Genomic DNA, 4,723 nt, shown 5'->3' with positions numbered 1-4,723 from the left:
ACAAGTCTGGGTTCATACTTGGGGCAATTTCAAAATGCTGAGAGGTACACGTCATCTCCATCTGTACAACAAATGTAACGGCAAGTATAGAGAAAAAACAACCATGGGACATGCACCGTCATACGCTCACGGAAGGAGAACTGCGTTCTGTCTCTCTAGAGAAACATACTTGGTTTGAATGTGCAAAATCAATGCCCAGAACATACAGCTAAGACCTTGGGTGAGAATTGCTGGAGAAAAGTACAAAATATCAAATTGCTACAGTAAACGAGTCCTTATGCTAACTGAAAGCTCGGGTCTCAGGCAGAAGAAGCCACGCAACACACACGCACATGCCTGCTACCAAAACACTTCTGCCTAAAACAAAGCAGAACTTTACCGGTCTTGCAGAACTGCACATGGGATAGAGATGTATTAATGGAGAATGTCCTGCGTCTGAGATAAAAAATACACTCAAATAGAACAGTTTGCCATAAAATGACATCGTTATGCTTTGGAAGGAAAAGGGGGGAGGCTGCGCCCAAGAAACCCATCTCCAGCCGTGGAAGACGGGGAGGGTGCACATCATGTGTGGTGGGTGTTTTGGCTGCAGGAGGATCTGCTGCAACTTCCAACAAAAAAATGGCTTCAATGAGGAAGAAAAATAAATGTGGATATATAGTTGAAGAAAACATCAGTGAGGTAGTTAAAAAACAGCTTGTGGCAAATGGTCTCCAAAGGCAAAATGCACCCAAGCATTTCAAGAAGTTCTTGCAAAATTGTTTTAAGGAACACAAGGTAAGGTATTGGAGTGGCCATCACAAAGCCCTGACCTCAATCCTGTAGAAAATTTGTGGGCAGAACTGAAAAAGGTGGTGTGAGCAAGGAGGCCTACAAACCTGACTCAGTTACACCAGCTCTGTCAGGAGGAATGGGCCAACATTCACCCAACTTATTGTGGAAGGCTACCCAAAACGTTTGACCCAAGTTAAACAATTTAAAGGCAATGCTACCATATACTAATTGAGTGTATGTAAACTTCTGACCCACTGGGAATGTGATGAAAGAAATAAAAGCTGAAATAAATAATTCTATCTACTATTATTTTGACATTTCACATTCTTAAAATAAAGTGGTTAGCCTAACTGACCTTAAACAGGGAATTTTTACTAGAATTAAATGTCAGGAACTGTGAAACTGAGTTTAAATGTATTTAGCTAAGGTGTATGTAAACTTCCGACTTCAACAGTATGTCTAACAGTGGTTCATATACCTGTCAGGGTGTGAAGGGAATCAAGCGCTCTGAAACCAGTGATGCTGTACAATTGACAATTTCTGGTGAGTCTAACTAATCACTTAAACATCTACATGGGTAACTATAATCATTTACAATGAGAGTAAAAAACATTAAGAACACCTTCCTAATATTGAGTTGCAACCGTCCACTATTTTCCCTCAAGAGTCTCAATTCGTCAGGGCTTTATAACGTGTCAAAAGCGTTCCACAGGGATGCTGTCCCATGTTGATTCCAATGCTTCCCACAGGTGTGTCAAGTTGACTGGATGTTCTTAGGGTGGTGGACCATTCTTGATACACACGTGAATCTGTTGAGCGTGAAAAACCCAGGAGCGTTTAAGTTCTTGACGCAAACCGGTGCACCTGGCACCTACTACCATACCCCTCTCAAAGGCACTTCAATCTTTTGTCTTGCCCATTCACCCTCTGAATGGCACACATAAACAATCCATGTCTCAATTGTCTGAAGGCTTAAGAATCCATCTTTAACTTGTCTACTCCCCTTCATCTACACTGATTGAAGTGGATTTAACAGGTGACATGGATGGATTTACCTGATTTACCTGGTCAGTCTATGCCATGGAAAGTTCCTAATGTTTTGTACACATAGTGTATATTGGATATATTTTGTTTCTTTCCACAGCTCAGCCCGTGGCCACATTGAGTATCTCCCTCTCCTCAGGGTCCCCTCTACTCTGGAGAGCAGTCACTCTGCAGTGTGACATACCAGACTACACAGACTGGACGTACTACTGGTACATAAACAACCAACCAGGTTCCAGTACACATGGTAAAACCATCACCAATCTCTCTCCCCGACCAGGCTGGTCAGTACCGGTGCATGGGGACCAGGAGAGATCGGACCCAGAAGTCTCAATTCAGCAGAGCCATCTCTATCCAGATCACTGGTGAGCTTAAGACTCAGTCATTGACAAAGAGTAAAAAGAGGCTGTATGTACAAACTTCAAACGCATTTATTCACAATAATAAACTTTTAGAATCAATACCACGATAGCAAGATTCCACAATATTTGTTCTCATCTTATGTATGAATCAACAACTGACTGCATTGTGTTTCAACAGCTCTACCCACAGCCTCAGTGAGTATCTATGCTCAGGGTCCCCTCTACTCTGAGAGACAGTCACTCTGCAGTGTGACATATCAATGTACACAGACTGGACGTACAGCTGGTTTATAGGCAACAACTTCAAATCCAGTACGCCTGGTCAAACCATCACCACTCTGTCTAACCAGGCTGGTCAGTACAGATGTGTTGGGGTGAGGACAGGTCGGCCTCAGGGGTCTCAACTCAGTGTTTTCCTCCCCATCAGTGTTACTGGTGAGTTCACTATTGATGCTCCATCACTAACTTGTTGAGGTTGTAGTTGTCATAGTGTTTCAGGACACTGGATCTTTCCACTCAATCCTTATTGCAAATCCAACAGATAATCAGCCGTCGATTAGACTGACTTCAGACAAGGAGGACGTATTCACAGGAGACAGTGTGACACTGAGCTGTACTGTAGAGTCTTCTGGATGGAAGTTTTACTGGTACAGACACAGACCAGACTCTACACCAGTAACCACAACCTCTGTATACTCCTACACACTCAGCTGGTCAGTGTCTCTGATGGAGGACAGTACTGGTGCAGAGCTGGGAGAGGAGACCCAGTCTACTACACCCTGTACAGTGACCCAGTCCAGATAAACATTACTGGTGAGTCTAAAACAGTTTTAGGATCAATAAGATGCTATTTTACATTGATAGAAAGTGGGGTATAATATTTTGTCTGCTTACTGTATCCCAACAACTGTAGCTAACTTGAAGCTATATTCATGAGTAGACCTATTGATAAATACACACATTTAAAATTGTGTAGCTGTTAATTCAGTTAGTTGTCTGTGTGTCTGTGCAGAGAGGCCTGTTACTTTTCTGACCCTTCAACCCAACTGGACCCAGATATTCAGTGGAGAAACAGTTACTATGAGATGTGACATACAGGGAGGAGGAGACTCTGACTGGAACTACAGATGGTATAAGAATAGTCAGTCAGTGATCCCCTTTAACACAAAGCCTGAGTACAGAATCAGTCCTGTCTACATGTCTAACAGTGGTTCATATACCTGTGAGGGTGTAAAGGGAAACAGATCTCCAAGACCAGTGATGCTGTACAACTGACTGTGTCTGGTAAGTCTATTTAAGCTTATACGAGTCATGGTTACCTAGAATATTTTTTTATATTAAAAGTTTGAAACCTGCCTTTCCTTCTTAACAGATAAACCCAAGGCTGTCCTGAGTATCTCTCTCCAGTGGCTGAACCCTGGAGACTCAGTGACTCTGAGCGTGAGTTGGCAAGATGTCTACAGGCTGGAGGTTCTCCTGGTACAGGACTGTTCCCTACAGAGCTGGGTTACCCTCTCTATCAGACTCATCATACTCTGTACAGACCCTATCTGACAGTAGTACTGGAACTACAGAGAGCTTCTACACCCTGAGTCCTGCTGGTCACACAGGAGGATATGTGTGTAGAGCTGGGAGAGGAGACCCAGTCTATGACACACTCTACAGTGAACCTCAGTTTCTCTGGTCAGGAGGTAACTAACTGCATTCAAACATATTTAAGTCTCCCTCATTTGTATAATATATATTATTTAAATAAAGGTTTTGATTCTGTCTCTCTTTGTTTCAGATCTGCATTCTTCAGTGTCTCTCAGAATAAGTCCCAAACACAACTCAACACTTTTAGATCAAAGTCTCTCTCACTGAGCTTGAGGAGAGGGGAACTCTACTGGATGGAGACTGATGAGATACACAGAGAGAGGAGTAGAGTCAGGGTGTGTCTCTAACTGGGGATCAATAACAGGGTCTACATGTACCATTAGCTACACATACACATCGTCCAGTGGAGTGTACTGGTGTGAGTCTGGATCAGGAGAGTACAGTAATGCTGTCAACATCACAGTGTCTGGTATGTCTATTGTACGACATTCACACACAACAACATTTCATGATAATAGGATGTTCAATTCTGTAACTGAATTGCATCTCTTATAAATACAAGTTAATCAGATATTGAGGGTGATGACTCCAGTATGCAGATTTACAGTATTATTTATATATTATGTTAAACAGCTGGTTATGTGATCCTGGAGAGCCCTGTCCATCCCGTGACTGAAGGAGACTCTGTGACTCTGCGCTGCAAAATACCGGACAACCAGCTCAAACATCAAGGCTGATTCTACAAAGATGGAGTACTCATCAAGAATGAGACCACAGGAGAGATGACCATCCCTGCAGTATCCAAGTCAGATGAAGGATTCTACAAATGCAAATACCCTGACAAGGGAGATTCACCAGAGAGCTGGATGACAGTGAGAGGTGAGAAAACGATTATGATCTCAAGTTAACTTTCATCATCTGTGTGATAGTTATTAAGTTTTATGTAA

General features: G+C 42.6%; 1 pseudogene; it reads left to right on the top strand.

Annotated features, from left to right (window-relative positions):
* Nucleotides 1-2,435: 2,435 nt before the first annotated feature.
* Nucleotides 2,436-4,723, top strand: part of LOC111964651 (Fc receptor-like protein 5) — a 15,691-nt pseudogene continuing 13,403 nt past the window's right edge.

Source organism: Salvelinus sp. IW2-2015, linkage group LG6.1 (assembly GCF_002910315.2).
Source record: "Salvelinus sp. IW2-2015 linkage group LG6.1, ASM291031v2, whole genome shotgun sequence".
Lineage (NCBI taxonomy): Eukaryota > Metazoa > Chordata > Actinopteri > Salmoniformes > Salmonidae > Salvelinus > Salvelinus sp. IW2-2015.
The sequence above is the reverse complement of the archived record's forward strand: the minus strand, read 5'-3'. Positions and strand labels throughout refer to the sequence as shown.